This window comes from Lynx rufus, unplaced genomic scaffold (genome assembly GCF_022079265.1).
Source record: "Lynx rufus isolate CCGP_SWC_20201006 ecotype Redwood Valley unplaced genomic scaffold, mLynRuf1.p SCAF_14, whole genome shotgun sequence".
Lineage (NCBI taxonomy): Eukaryota > Metazoa > Chordata > Mammalia > Carnivora > Felidae > Lynx > Lynx rufus.
The window spans coordinates 47,335,662-47,351,939 of NW_025814828.1; positions in this window are offsets into that span (position 1 = coordinate 47,335,662).

A 16,278-nucleotide genomic window follows, 5' to 3' on the forward strand; every position below is an offset into this window, starting at 1 on the left:
GTGTGTGTTTCATCTTTTAATTTAATCTTTCTGTTTTCTGTCCCATTGTAACAATACAAATCCAGCTCCCCCTGGTTTTTATATCACTTAAGTTAACCTTACAGTTGCTTCATAAAACATATCATCTCTACACACTTTCTCCAGGACAACTACTTCTAATTTCCAACTAAAGTACAAAACTAGAAATAAACAAAAATTTATCTGCAAGCAGACAGAAATGTAGTTTAGCCAGAGAACAAATCTCCAACTAAAGAAATACGTTAAATATTTTTGGGGAAGAAGCTTATCACGATGCTGAAAGACCACTCTAATTTCTCAGGGGTTCAAGGCTTCATGCAATATGGAGTATATTAACACATCTGGCAGACTTATGCCTCTTAAATATTTCTCTGTTAAATGTCCCTAGATTACAATGAATCTCTCTGAAGTTAAACAATCATTATTGCTCAGTATTCTCAGTTATTAAAAATGATACATGTTAATGAGGGAAAAATTAAATCTGCTCTTGCTTTATTTTATATATTTAGGGTATAACACAAGGCCTGGTATATATTGTTGCATTTTTTTAATTATTTTTTTTTAAATTAAAGGAAAGCAAAACAGTGTAATAAAGAAAACAATGTAATAAAAGCTTTCAAATCCCAACACACAAAATAATAACTTATATTTTGGAGAACTGCCCCGTAGGCATCACTCCATGTATTTTTATGATATGTATATTTTATATCACATTTAAGAGTGAACTTGTGGGGCGCCTGGGTGGCGCAGTCGGTTAAGCGTCCGACTTCAGCCAGGTCACGATCTCGCGGTCCGGGAGTTCGAGCCCCGCGTCAGGCTCTGGGCTGATGGCTCAGAGCCTGGAGCCTGTTTCCGATTCTGTGTCTCCCTCTCTCTCTGCCCCTCCCCGTTCATGCTCTGTCTCTCTCTGTCCCAAAAATAAATAAACGTTGAAAAAAAAATTTAAATTTTCTATTTCTTCCTGTTTCAGTTTTGGTATTGTATATGTTTCTAGGAATTTGTCCATTTCTTCCAGATTGCCCATTTTATTGGCATATAATTGCTCATAATATTCTCTTATTATTGTTTTTATTTCTGCTGTGTTTGTTGTGATCTCTCCTCCTTCATTCTTGATTTTATTTATTTGGGTCTTTTCCTGTTTCTTTTTGACCAAACTGGCTAGTGGGTTATCAATTTTGTTAATTCTTTCAAAGAGCCAGCTTCTGGTTTCATTGATCTGTTCTACTGTTTTTTTGTTTTGTTTTGTTTTGGTTTTTTTTTTTTGGTTTTGATAGCATTAATTTCTGCTCTAATGTTTATTACTTCCTGTCTTCTGCTTGTTTGGGGTTTTATTTGCTGTTCTTTTTCCAGCTTTTTAAGGTGTAAGGCTAGGATGTGTGTCAGAGATCTTTCTTCCTTCTTTAGGAAGGCCTGGATTGCTATACACTTTCCTCTTATGATCACCTTTGCTGCATCCCAGAGGTTTTGGGTTGTGGTGTTATCATTTTCATTGACTTGCAGATACTTTTTAATTTCCTCTTTAAATGCTTGGTTAGCTCATTCATTCTTTAGTAGCATGTTCTTCAGTCTCCAAGTATTTGTTACCTTTCCAAATTTTTCTTGTGGTTGATTTCGAGTTTCATAGTGTTGTGTTCTAAAAATATACATGGTATGATCTCGATCTTCTTGTGCTTGTTGAGGGCTGATTTGTGTCCCGGTATGTGGTCTATTCTGGAAAACGTTCCATGTGCACTGAAGAAGAATATATATTCTGCTGCTTTAGGATGAAATGTTCTGAATATATCTGTTAAGTCAATATGGTCCAGTGTGTCATTCAAAGCCATTGTTTCCCTGTTGATTTTTTGATTAGATGATCTGTCCATTGCTGTGAGTGGGGTGTTGAAGTCTCCTACTATTATGGTATTACTATCATTGAGTTTCTTTATGTTTGTGATTAATTGATTTATATATTTGGTTGCTCCACATTTGGTGCATATATGTTTACAAGTGTTAGGTCTTCTTGATGGATAGTCCGGTTGACTATGATATAATGCCCTTCTGCATCTCTTGATACAGTCTTTATTTTAAAGTCTAGATTGTCTTATATAAGTATGGCTACTCTGGCTTTCTTTTGTTGACCATTATTATGATAGTTCTCCATCCCCTTATTTTCAATCTGAAGGTGTCTTTAGGTCTAAAGTGGGTCTCTTGTAAACAGCATATAGATGGATCTTGTTTTCTTATCCATTCTGTTACCCTATGTCTTTTGATTGGAGCATTGAGTCCATTGACATTTAGAGTGAGTACTGAAAGATGTGAATTTATTGCCATTATGATGCTTGTAGAGTTGGAGTTTCTGATGGTCTGATGGTGTTCTAATATTTCTAATCTAATCTAATCTTTCTAATCTTTGTTGCTATATATATATATATATATATATATATTTATATATTTATTTATTTTCATCTTTTCTCCCCTCGGAGAGTCCCCCTTAAAATTTCATGCAGGGCTGGTTTAGTGGCCACAAACTCCTTTAATTTTATTTTGTATGGGAAACTTTTTAACTCTCCTGCTATTTTGAATGACAGCCTTGCTGGATAGAGAATTCTTGGCTGCATATTTTTCTAATTCAGCTCATTGAATATATCCTGCCACTCCTTTCTTGCCTGCCAAGATTCTGTGGATAGTTTTGCTGCAATCCTGATCTGTCTTCCCTTGTATGTCAGGGACTTTTTCTCCCTTGCTGCTTTCATGATTCTCTCCTTGCCTGAGTATTTTGTGAATTTGACTATGATATGCCTTGTTGATGGTCGGTGTTTGTTGAATCTAATGGGAGTCCTATGTGCTTCCTGGATTTTGATGTCTGCGTCTTTCCACAGGTTAGGAAACTCTCTGCTATGATTTACTCACATAACCCTTCTACCCCTATTCCTCTCTCTTCCTCTTCTGGAACCCCTATCATTCTGATGTTGTTCCTTTTTAATGAGTCACTGATTTCTCTAATTTTTAAATCTTGCTCTTTTGCCTTAAACTCCCTGTTTTTTTTTTCTGCTTCATTATTTCTCTATATGTTTGTCCTGTACATTGCTGATTCTCTGTTCTGCCTCATCAGTCCTTGCTGCCGCAGCATCCATCTGTGATTGCAGCTCAGTTATAACATTTTAATTTCATTCTGATTATTTTTTACTTCTCTTATCTCTGCAGAAAGGGATTCTAATCTATTTTCGACTCCAGCTAGTATTTTTATTATCATGATTCTAAATTCTTGTTTAGATATCTTGCTTGTATCTGTGTTGGTTAAATCCCTGGCTGTTCTTTCTTTTGGGCTTATTTCCTTTGTTTTGTCATTTTGAAGAGAGAAAATGAATTAATGAGGTAGAAAAATTAAAATTAAAACTTAAAAATATTAAAATTAAAAAATTAAACACACACACACACACACACAAAGGATCGAATGAATGATGCTACATCCTAGGTGTGTTTTGGTGTGAGCATTGAAGGAGGTTTGACAGGTTAGAGGAAAAAAAGGGGGAAAAAATGAAATCGTTTGAGAATTTAAAAAAATGAATACACTGAAATAGACCAAAATGAGATGATGGGAGTTACATAGAATTTGAAAAAAATTACACAAAAGTAAAGAATGTAGTAGAAAAAATTAAAGAAAAATATTTGTAATAAAAATTGAAAATAAAAATGATTTTTTTCTCTTTCTGTATTCAAGAAAAAGAAAAGTGTAAAAGAAAAAAGAAAATTGAATACATGGAGCTGCTAACAGATTGAAATAGGACTGAAATTACTTTGTTTTCCACTAGAAGTCAGGCTATGAAGCACTTTATATTCCATAAAATAAGTAGGTGGTGAGACTTGTGTTCTTGAAGAGAGAGGTTGGCCCAGTTAGGCTGAACTCAGTGTAAAGGCTCAGTTCTCCAATAGATGGAGCTTGTAGCCTACTGGGGTGGAGTGTTGTGTCGCTAGTAGGTGTGTATATGCATGCACATAAAAATGGTGTCACCCAGCTACCCAGTCGCTAGTATCGGAACTCTGTTCTCCCAGATCAGCAATCACGCACCCATTCTCTGTCTTCAGTTTTTGTCTATTCCCTGCTTTTTCACTGTCCGTGACCAGGCCCCAGGCAGTACCTCTCTCCCGAGTTTTGTCTTAAATGCATCTGTTTTCCCTGGCCCCTTACTATTGAAGGACTGTGGTTTTGACTCATTCTTCCCCTCTGTGGGAGGGTCTCACTGAGCAATGGCTGAATGAGCAAAGGCCAAATGTCAGCTGCACCCAGGAACGCTTGCTGGCCCCTGCTGCCAGGTGCCAGCCCGTCCCAGAAAATGTTCACAAGACAGTGTAGCAGCAGCGTTTCAGGGATTATGGAAATCACAACACACATCTGGCACCAGGATTCACCCTTAAGGACCTTGTTCCAGCACCAGCGAATATGGCCGTTTTCTGGGGTCTGCTGGGACCAGGTGGCTTCAACAGTCTCTACCAAATGTCCTTCCAGCAGTGGAACCGCTTTTCCCCATGTGACCTGAGAACCTCCCAGACCCCATTCTGTTCCTGGGGATTTGCCCTTCCCACCAGAGCACCGCCAGTTATCGAATTGTAGAGTTGCAGCCTTTGCACTCCCCTTGTTTACAGTCTTAATGAAATTTAAACCCTCTCCTGCCTCCTTTCTCCCTTTTTAGTTTAGTCACTGTGGCCGTTTCCAATTTTTCACTTTCTCTCTTGCTGCTTTTTGGGACAGGTGCTTTTCCCATATCTTCTCCTTCCCCATCTCCATCTTCTCTTTGCCCACAAAAGCACCTCCCTCCCCGTGGCTTCTTGCTCCCCAAGTTGACCTCTCCACACCGTGTACCTGCTGAATTCTGTGGTTCAGGTTGTGAAGATTATTGTGTTAATCCTCCAGTCAGTTTTCTAGGTGTGCAGGATAGTTTACTGTTGGTCTGGCTGTATTTCATGGGCGCGAGACACAAAAAACTTCCATGCTATTTTGCCATCTTGGTTCCTCCTGGGTTTTAATTTTAATTATATGTCCACAAGGGGGCTAGAGTAGATGATCTTAATATGAGGCATACTTTTTGGAAAGTGCTTTCTATACTCCCACTTTAGAAATACTAGTTTTTGGTAGTTTTAGTGTTAGTGATATTTAAGAAGACCTTCAACTCTAACATTTAATGTTACTTTTTCAGAATGATTGAAGGTCATTATAAACATCAGGTATTGTACTGTATATATTGGTTACTCGGAGAGGTATTAAAATTTGCAGCTATTCAAATTTTGCTTGTATGTACCACTAAAATGGCCTCATTGAATTTTAATTATTTTATTTTATTTATTTATTTATTTATTTTTTATTTTTTATTTTTTTAATTTTTTTTCAACGTTTATTTATTTTTGGGACAGAGAGAGACAGAGCATGAACGGGGGAGGGGCAGAGAGAGAGGGAGACACAGAATCGGAAACAGGCTCCAGGCTCCGAGCCATCAGCCCAGAGCCTGACGCGGGGCTCGAACTCACGGACCGCGAGATCGTGACCTGGCTGAAGTCGGACGCTTAACCGACTGCGCCACCCAAGCGCCCCATATTTTATTTATTTTTTGACAGAGAGAAAGAGACAGAGCATGAGTCAGGGAGGGACAGAGAGAGAGGGAGACACAGAATCTGAAACAGGCTCCAAGCTCCTAGCTGTCAGCACAGAATGCAGCATAAGGCTTGAACTCACAGACAGCGAGATCATGACCTGAGCCGAAGTCAGATGCTCAACCAACTGAGCCACCCAGGCCCCCCTAATACTTATATATTTGATTTTATCAGAGCTTCTTTCTCCACATTATTTTCTTACTTGTTGCCATGGTCAGTGGACCTGTCTAATGAAGTGCCTTACTTTTCAATTAATTCCTAATCTTTTGTGGCTTTGAGAACACACTAATCAAGCTAGTTATTACAGAGCTGAAATTTAACAAAAGTGAGTAAAGACTGCTTATTTTATTTTATTTGGAGATGGTGTGTGTGGAAAAGTGAAAACATCCTATGGAACAAGGTGTGTAGGTTTTAGTTTGTGGACTTTATTGTTGCAGGGAGTATGGCTGGAGTTTCAAAAGATGAGTCTGGAAATAAAATGCAGTTAAGTGAAGATCCTCATACTTGAGTCAGAATGAGGCCCTGACTCCAGAATGAAGCTTTTTTTTAATTAGGATAATTGCTAAAGACTATATGCATAAAGTCAGCTAAGAAAGTGTGTTAATCAGTCTAATGGTTTAACTTTTCAAGGTTGAATTTCAAGTTAATTGGTTTCCATAACACTAGGAATGGTCAAGTGTGAAGGAGGATCTGGCCCTGGACAATGTTAATGGCTCTAGGCATTCCTTATAAGCAGAAGCTGGTTCAGCTGTGTAAACATGTCCTAAGGCCTTGCACTTTATCTAGCTCTTCTGTTTTGAAGTCTTTTCCTTTGTTTGATGCTTCTCTCCTCCATCTCCCACATCTCACCCTTTTTCTTTCATTTGGCAAAGCTGGAGGGTGAAGACAGAGGTTTGTGAGGCATATTCTCAGTTTCTCCGCTGTCCCCTTCTCCAGACTAGGTATAGGCAAAGTAATAAGACAAAGATCAATATAAAAATACAAATCTCAGAAAAGCTTAGGGTTTTATATAATTCATTGGATTCAATTCCGAGATTCGATTAGTTATCTCAGATAGAGACAGAGCACCAGAAATCATCTCAAGTTTATTTTTGAATGTTTCATAGATGTCCTTTTGCAATTGAGCTATATCAGCAGAGGTGTTACCTTGATTAAGAAGGTGTCAATGCGCCAGGTCCCATGATATCTTAGATTGATTATATACATGGGGGGGTGACACAAAAGGTGGTTATGTTCCAATCACATTGAAGCTTTATCTGTTGTTGTAAACTAATAAATTGATCTCCTAGAAAAGGAACAGATTGTTGAAAGTCAGATAATTGGCTCTCTATTGGGCTATCAATCAGCTGTTGGCTGTTCCACAGCCTTTCTGAATCTTGATGCCAGTTTTGTACAAAGTGGGTGGTTTGTACAGTCTGATGCAGTGCAAAACCAGCTCTTACTGCTGTAGCTGTAATAGTTATAATCCCAAGTACAGCAGTTACCAGTAAACCTACAAACTATTGGGTGGAGTGTAAGACGTTTCAATATCTCATCTATGAGAAACACTTCAGGGGAGTGTTGCCAAGACTGATCCATGATTACAGGCATCCAAACCCCATTATGTGCCTTAAGGATATATAAGCTTTGTTTTTCCTGGTTAAAAGAAATAGTAGAATTAAGACAAATATAAATGGAACAATTATGGCAAGTAAGAAGACTGTTATCAGGGTCCCAATGAGGCGTGCCTAACATAAACAGAAAAGGAAGTCTGACACATGCTTGAATTTTATGAGTCTCATTTAATCTAAAAGAGATGGAGAATTTATTTGAAACATTCATTAAGTGGCCTTTCCAAGTGGCCATGCCTAATAATCCAGTGCCAGTTTCCGAAGTTCTCAATGAACTGGCCATCAGGTAAACGTGGGCTAGGGGGAGTCATCCCTCCTTCATGCCATACAATGGGATCAGATGTTGCATCTGAAATGATGTCATCTTGATATCAACACCATCGGACCTCTTTTTTGGAGTATTTGGTAGAAGCAGAGGCTACAGAAGCCCAATTAATGACGTTTCCTTTGGAAGTATTAAGTGCTCTACCAACCTCTCCTCTACAGAGCTCCCAATTAACCAATTCCTCAGGATTTATGATCTTTCTTAACTGACAGGGAGGAAATTTAGGAGGGTGATTGTATGTAATTCTTTGACTTCTCATGGAGACTCCCTGTGGTAAGTACAATATACAGACATTAGTCCTGTTATAGAACCAGGCTGGAACGCTGGCAGAAAACCCAAGTGGCACTCAGAGATGTTGGTGGATCAGAGATTTATTTAACACTGGCGGGCTCAGAGGAGACTGTTTCTCCAAAGGTCTGAGCACCAAAGGCAAGTGGGGAGGGTAATTTATAGCCATCAGCTTCCATACCTGTGGGGTTTTTTGTGTGCACAGCAAAGGAAGAAGTAACCAGAGGAGGTGTCTCTAAACTAGAGACCAGAGTCTGTTTTATCCCCATAGGCCATCTTGGGCATACTTTATTACTTCTCCAACATTCCCCCCTTTGATGCCTTAAAAAAAAAAACAACTTTTAGTAGGCATCGCTTTTCAGTTTTACAGGTTGGTACTCTCAGAAGGCTAAGATTCGTGAAGTAGTTTGGTGAGCAACAGTGTTTTCAATACAATGTACCATGGCATTCAGTATACAGGGGCAGATGGATAAAAGTAAAATTATGGAGAGAAGGGGCCCCGCCAGGGCAGGAAGCCAGGATGCCCAATCCTTGAGATCCCATTCTTTCCATTGATTGATACTTTCCTGTTGTCTACGTTGAATTCTTTCCTTGAGTTCCTTAACCGTAGTCATAACTATTCCTGACTGGTTTACAAAATAACAACATACCTCCCCCAGAAAGATGCAAGTCCCTCCTTTTTCTGAAGTAAGGAGGTAGAGGGCTTGCCTATTTTGGAGGGTCACTGCTGCCAGAGAGTTATTTGGTTTTGTAAGGTTACCAGAGAATCTGCCACCCATTCCATGTCTTCATTTATCTCTTGAAACAGTCTATGGTATAGTCCTACGGATGAACCTATCCCCCCTATTCCAGTCCCTATTCCTGTCTCAATTCTTCCACCTATCAGAACGAGTAGCAGAACTGCCTGTTTAGCCCGGGACTTGGGGCTAAAGGCTGTTAGGAACTGATCTTCAGTGTATACAGATATCTCAGGGGTTAGGAAGACAGAATAACATATCTGAGTCCACTTGGCCTTTAAGCATCGGTAGGCTGAATTAGAATACAGATAGAACACCCCAGGGGTTAAACATAGGGTTGTATTCCTCTTCAAGGTTATATTTCTTCTGCATAGAGAGGTACCGTTCATACTTTCTGGGACTGTACAGATTCGATTGTCCGCATTTGTGAGACAGACCCCAGTGGCCAGGGGTCCAATTAAGACAGAGGTGTTGGGTTTGAGATTTTCAGGAGCTTCCCTGGTCAAAGGGATGGGAGTGGCTAAGTAAGCCATTCAGCTAAGGGGCAAGCACATCCAGCAGGTTTGGGAGTGATTATCTTTTTTATGGAGGATATGTAGAGTAGTGTTGGCCCAAGGCTGGAGTGGAGAATTGGTAGGCATTTGATTGAGGTCTGAAAGGTTCAAACCCTCATAGGCTGCCAGGGGAGTGGTCGCCTTTATGGCTTGTATTACCCTATCCTGGGTATCCTTTATAACTTTTTGAAGGGCCCTCTCTTCCACCCCTCCCCCATCTGAGATTCCCCATTAAGTAAGGTAAGTGTAGCAAGCTCGCTTCCCTCTCTGGAGGCCCTTGTTGTGACATGGGTTCCTGATATTTTGGGTTATCTCTATGGTCCAATGTTTAGTCCTTGAGGCACCAGGTGACTGACCGAGTGGGTGTTTTTCCCTTGTAGCAATCTTTGTGGAGGGAGGTGAAGGCGCTGAATGCCCTTGACCCCCTTATTGTCATATAACATTCCTGGGGGCAAAGTGGTAAGCGGCAGTTGTGAGGGTGAGAGAGGTTATCATAATATACAGGCAATACTTAATAATCCTCCCATCCAGAGGAGGCATGAGAGACCCAGCATGCATCATTTGTCCCAGGTCCAGCTTGTTGGTTTAGTTTCTATCAGCCCAACAGGAAGAAGTAAGATCAGGGCTATGACAGCAGTAAGGGGCAAAGGCTGGCAGAGTTGCATCCAAACCCCTGGGCTAGGTTCATGCGTTGATTCCTCAGGCTTCTGCCGTGCACAGGCCAGTCAGCTTCCAGGGTGTGGCTGGAGCGGGGCTGGAGGTCTCAGGGGCCAGTCTCTCTTTTGAGGGTCAGTTTAAGCAGGTTGACTGGATCTGGATCACTCCACCAGGTTGTGGGTTCTTCTGAGTTGCCCTTATATCTGGAGTGATGGACCTGTGGGGTGATACCTGAAACTTTAAGTGCTGTAGGAGTTGTTAGAATAACAGTATGAGGTCCAGTCCACTGTGGCCTAAGAGGTTCCCTCTTCCAATCTTTGACCCACACAGAGTCTCCTGGCAGAAAGGGGTGAATGGGGGTCCCTAAGGAAATTGGGGCCCTCTCTATGGTGTATCTCTGTAATTTATTTAAGACTGCCTCCAAGGTCTGCAGCTGTTCTCTTATTCCCTTGTCTCCAATCTGGTGTAGGTCTTCTGGGAGTTTTCCTAAACATGGGGGATGCCCATATAATAACTCAAAAGGGGAGAATCCCAGAGCCTCATGTGTGCATTGGGCATGCAGAAGGGCCAGCGGTAGTAAATCTGGCCATGGGAGATTAGTCTCCTGGTGGAAATTAGCCAGGATTTCCTTGAGGGTGCAATTCATCCACTCTAGTTTCCCTGAGCTCTGGGGTTCATAAGCAGTGTGCAGTTTCCAGGTAACGTTGAGGGACTTTGTTAGGGTTTGTATAATGTCTGCCACAAATGTAGGTCCGTTATCACTGTGTATAGTTAAGGGTAGACCAAACCGAGGCACAATCTCCCATAGAAAAGCTTTGGCCACTTCGTGACTTCTTTCCATTCTGGCTGGGAATGTTTCAACCCATCCTGAATATGTGCAGATTATTACAACAAGGTACCTGAACCCTTTATTTGATTGTGTGTCAGTAAAGTCTACCTCTAAGTCTTCAAAAGAGGCGGCCCCCATCCTTTGTGTGCCAGGCGGGGGCCGTGGGGCAGGCCAAACATTGTTTTTGCAACATGTTACACATTGTTCACTGACAGCTCAGCATAATGCTGACAGCTGGCTGATATAGTAGTTCTTTTTGAGGATGGCCTCTAGTGCAGTTTTCCCTAGGTGCATGAGTTGGTGATATTCCTTCACTAGGTGTTTTCCCATAGATGACGGGACAAAGATGTGCCCATTTGGCATGAACCACCATCCCTCTTTGCTTAGTGTGCCCCCTTCTGTCGAGGCCCAACTTCTTTCTTCATTTGTGTACAGGGGCGGGGAGGCTTCCCTCTGGGGCACAAGAGTCATAGTGTAGGTAGGTGCTTCACCTGGGTCACCACAGGTGGCCGCTCTGGCTGTTTTGTCAGATAGGCAATTTCTTTGAGTTATGGGGTCATCTCCTTTCTGATGTCCCTTATAGTGTAGGATAGCTACCTTGTCTGGCAGCCATATGGCCTCAAGAAGCTTTAGTGTTTCTTCCTTGTTTTCGATAGTTTTCCCTGCAGCAGTAAGGAGGCCTCTTTCTTTATAGATGGCCCTGTGTACATGTACAGTAGTGAAGGCATGCCAGGAATCATTATAGATGTTAACTCGTTTACCTTTGCTAAGGATGAGGGCTCAGGTTAAGGCGTACAGTTCAGCTCGTTGTGCCAACCATCCTTCCGGAAAGGCCTTGGCTTCCAGAACTTCGGTGGTTGTGGTTACTGCATATCATGCTCTTCATCTTCCTTCTTGTAAATAGCTGCTCCCTTTGCCGAACAGAGTGATCTCCAGGCTTGTTATAGCCTGGGCTTGGAGGTCGGAGCAGCTGGCATAGACTTCATCCACTGCTTTGGAACAGTCATGGTCAGGTTCTCCCCCCTTCGTGGGAAGGAAGGTGGCTGGGTTTGGTGTTCTTACTGTTTTGAAGGTGACCCTTGGGTTTTCATAGAGAAGGCCTTGGTATTCTTTCAGCCAAGAATTGGAGAGGAAATGATATCCTTGGGTGCTCATGAGGGACGTGACTGCGTGTGGGACCTTAGCATTAAGTGTTTGTCCCAGTGTGAGTTTGTCTACCTCCTTGATGAGCAAGATTGTGGCTGCCATCACTGAGGCATGGTGGCCATCCTGCAGCCACAGGATCAAGTTTTTTTTTACAGGTAGGCCACTGGCCATTGTCAAGGTCCCATGCTCTGAGTGAGCACTCCAAGGGCTATTTTGTCCTTTTCATGTATGAAGAGGTTAAAGGGACTTTCTATGTCAGACAAACCCAGGGCTGGGGCTCGTCCCAGAGCCAACTTTATTTCTGTGAAAGCAGCCCTTGACTCCTCAGTCCATGTGAGGGGCTACTGGTCTGGCCCTCCCAACAGGTCATAGAGGGCCCTTGCTATGGCTGAGAAACCAGGAATCCGAATGCAACAGAACCGTGCAGTCCCTAAAAATTCACGCAAGCCTCATTTTGTTTGAGGCTGTGGCATTGTGGTGATAACTTTCTTCCTTTCTGGTCCTAGTTCTCTTTTTCCTTTTGTGAGGAGGAAGCCTAAGTATCGGACCTGATGCTGACAAATCTTTGCCTTTTTCCAAGAGGCCCAGTACCCCGAGTAGGATAGAAGCTTCAGGAGGGCCTTGGTACCTTTCATAAAGTCTTCTTGGGTGTCCTGGCAAGGAAGAGTTCATCTATATACTGGAGGAGGACACACCGTGTGGTTTTCCTCAGAAAGTCAGTGTGGTCTGCAGCTAGTGCTTCCCCAAAAAGAATGGGCAAGTTCTTGAAACCTTGGGGAAGTTGTGTCCAGGTCAGCTGCATTTGGCACCCTGTAACCAACTCGGTCCATTCAAAGGCAACCAGTGGCTGACTTTGAGAAGCCAGATGGAGGCAGAAGAAAGCATTCTTTAGGTCGAGGCATGTAAACCATCTGACCTACCCTGGAATTTGCCTGAGGAGAGTATATGGGTTCAGAACCACTGGGTGTAAGGAAACAGTCACTTTGTTAATGGCCCTCAAATCCTGTACTGGTGGGTATCCTCCTCCTGGCTTCTTTAGTGGCAAGAGTGGGGTATTCCAAGCTGGTTGGCACTCAGTTATAATACCTACTTCTCTGAGATTGATCAGGTGCTCTTGTATACCCATTCTAGCCTCGAGTGGAAGGGGGGTACTGCCTTTGTTTCTGAGGTTGGGCTCCAGGGATCATGTCAACAATGATGGGGGCCCAATTCCAAGCTACTCCAGGTGGGTTATCTTCAGCCCATACGGAAGGGAATGTAAGCCTGAATTCTGAAGGGCTACAGGGTAAGTCCTGGGCGCAGAATAGTCTCTGTTCTTCTTCCCTTGGCAGGGTAATTGGCAAGACCAGGGTTTCCTTCTGCCTTGGGTTTAATTGGAGGCTAGTGTGTCCAGTGGGTTCAAAAATTATCTTGGCCCCAAGCTTAGAGAGCAGATCTCAGCCCAGGAGAGGAATTGGGCACTCAGATAAGTAGAGGAACTCATTCCAGACTTTGTGACCCCCAAGTTTACATTGTCGAGCTTGACAGAAGGGCTGTTGTATTGCCCATGTCCAAGTAGCCACAAGTATGGTTGCCATCTTTTGGCTTGAAGGAGCCACCGGGAATTAACAATGGAGTATTCAGCCCCAGTGTCAACCATGAAAGTTGTTAGGCCCCCTACCTTCATTTCGACCGTGAGCTCATGGAGGGCAAGATAGAAAGAGCCCAGTCCCCCTCAGTCCAATTCTACACCAGCTAGACCAACGAGGTTCTCGCCTCGAGGTTCCTCCTGATATTGGCTGGGTTTTGAGGGCCCCTTCTGATTCAGACATTCATTCTTCCAGTGCCCCTTCTCTTTGCAGTATGCACATTGGTCCCTTGCTAAGGGGGTTCTGGCTTCCCCCCTTTTGGTGGTCGGGGTCTTCCTGTCTATGCAATGTCTGTTTCTTTAAGTGTTGCTGTGAGAAAGGTGGCCTTCTTTTTTAGACTTCACTTCTCTTTCAGCTGCAACTTCTCTGTTTATGAAAACTTTATTGGCGACCTCTATCAGCTGAGTGATATTCATTCCAGCAAAGCCCTTTAACTTCGGAATTTTCTTCTGATATCTGGGGCAGCTTGTGCCACAAAACATGTATTTACTATCTGTTGACTTTCTGGTGCCTTGGGGTCAAACGGGGTGTATACACGGTATGCTTCACATAATCTTTCATAGTAGTCTCCGGGAGACTCCCCAGGATGCTGTGTGACTGATATTTTAGTCATATTCATGGGCTTTTTGCCTCCAGCTCAGATTCCCTGAAGGAGGGCTTCCTAGTATCCTCGAATGTGGGCCTGTCCTTCTATGGTGAAATCCCATGTTGGGTGTTCTTCAGGCACAGCAGCTTGAGCCCAGACAGCATGGTCATTGATCCCAGGGGGTGCGTGATCTTCTAGGTACTGTCGTGTTTCTCTTCTTCTTCTTCTTCTTCTTTCTTCTGTATTAAACAGAGTATGGAGTAACTGTTGACAATCTTCCCAAGTTGGTTGGTGGGTCTGGAAGAGGGACTCCATCAAGTAGACCATTGCTTGTGGCTTTTCAGAGTATGATGGGGTGTTGTGTTTCCAATTGAGGAGGTCTGTTGTAGAGAAAGATTGATAATACATCATGCAGTGGCTGGGCTGGACTGTTCTGTCCTCATTCTGTCTTTCAGTCTCTCGTCTCCCTTACAGGCATTTGGAGAGTGTTAGCTCTGGGTCTGGGGCGCAGTCTGGCTGCTGGCCCCTGTGGGGGAGGGTTCTCTGGGTCCGAGAGGGGTGGGGAGAGAAGAGCAGTGCTGACTGCGGGGGCGACCATAGCACCCACTGCCGCGGTGACTGCTGCACCAGTGGTGACTGCCACGGCGGTGGCGACTGTGGAGGTGACTGGGTCCGCAGCGGCAATGGCGACTGCAGGGCAGACTGTGGCCACGGTGGAGAGACAGATGGGGGAGGAATTTCAAGCTCAGAGGGAGTAGGGAGGGAGTTTGTCGAGTCATAAGGAGGTGGAAAGACAATATCTTCCTCCACGTCTCCTTTAAATATTAGAGGAGTGGTGGGTCACTTCTTTGGCTCCCTGAGTGAGCCTCTGGATAAAGTGGCTAAAACCTTTGTCTGGCCCTGTTTGCTAATGATGAATCACACCCAAGGTGGGGGATTTCAGGCAATTTCAAGCCAGGAGTCGATGTATGGAATATGATCAGGGTGGCCTGGGTTCCCAGTGATTATTAGCCAAACCCACTACACTATTTGAGCATCTAATGTCCCTTCTGGGGGCCATCCAACATTGAATATGGGCCATTCTAGTTCACAAAATGTCCTTAACTTCCTGGGTGTCATTTTCACCCCATATTCGCCTGAAAATCCCTTTTTAAAATTGTTGAGCATGACCTCTAAAATCGTAGGCTTACTCTGTTTTGATCCCATTATTAATTTCTTTCTCTTGTTCAGTGTCGCAAAGACAGACAAAGGGAGGGTATCCCCTTGGATGAGAGGAGCAATCAGATACTCCTCTAGTCGTGTTCCTGGGGGAACTTTAGGTAAGGTTTGGCCGTAGAGGACTCAGCTTTGTCATTTGTGATCAGAATCTGATCCGATACCACCCTAGACCTTAGACACTCACCACGACACAGGAGAGCCCATTCAGACTCTGTAGACTTTTGGGGACTTTAAGGGTGCCTGTCTGTGGAGGCACAAACTCGAACTCAACTGGCAAGCCTGGCTGAGCCACACATTTCACACACACACACACACACACACACACACACACACACACACCAGAGTCTATTACATTCCCTACAGCAAACTCTTTACCTGTGAGACCTATTAAGGCCTCCAGGGATTGATCAGGTCCCCCTTGCACCCTTTTGGGTGGGCCTGACTTCTTTGGGGCCCCGACCTTACTGGTTCCGACGTCGGGTCCAGGTTCTCACCTACCAGGTCTCTTTGAGTCCAGCGGGAACAACAGAGCGGGGCTGGCCTGAGGCAACGGAGAAGGAGACTGACAAAATTTAGGCAGGGCACATTTTCTCTCTTGCGATGCCTCAGTCACTGCCTCGCTGTTCTCCTAAACTGGTGGCAACAATGGGCCAGCACAGTTGGGTTTCCCAGTGAGGGAACCAAGTATGTTATGGAACCAGGCTGGAATGCTGGCAGAAAAACCAAGAGGCACTCAGAGATCTTGGTGGATCAGAGATTTATTTAACACCAGCAGGCTCAGAGGAGACTGTTTCTCCAAAGGTCTGAGCACCGAAGGCAAGTGGGGAGGGTCATTTACAGCCATCAGCTTCCATATCTGTGGGGGTTTTCATGCACGCAGCAAAGGAAGAGGAAACCAGAGGAGGGGTCTCTAAGCTAGAGACCAGAGTCTGTTTTAGCCCTGTTTGCCATCTTTTGCGTACTATATTTACTTCTCCAACAGTCCCATTAGGTATTTCTGCTATCCATGCCTGTGAACAAAGTGTAACACAATGTTTGCCTATTTCAAAGCATATAT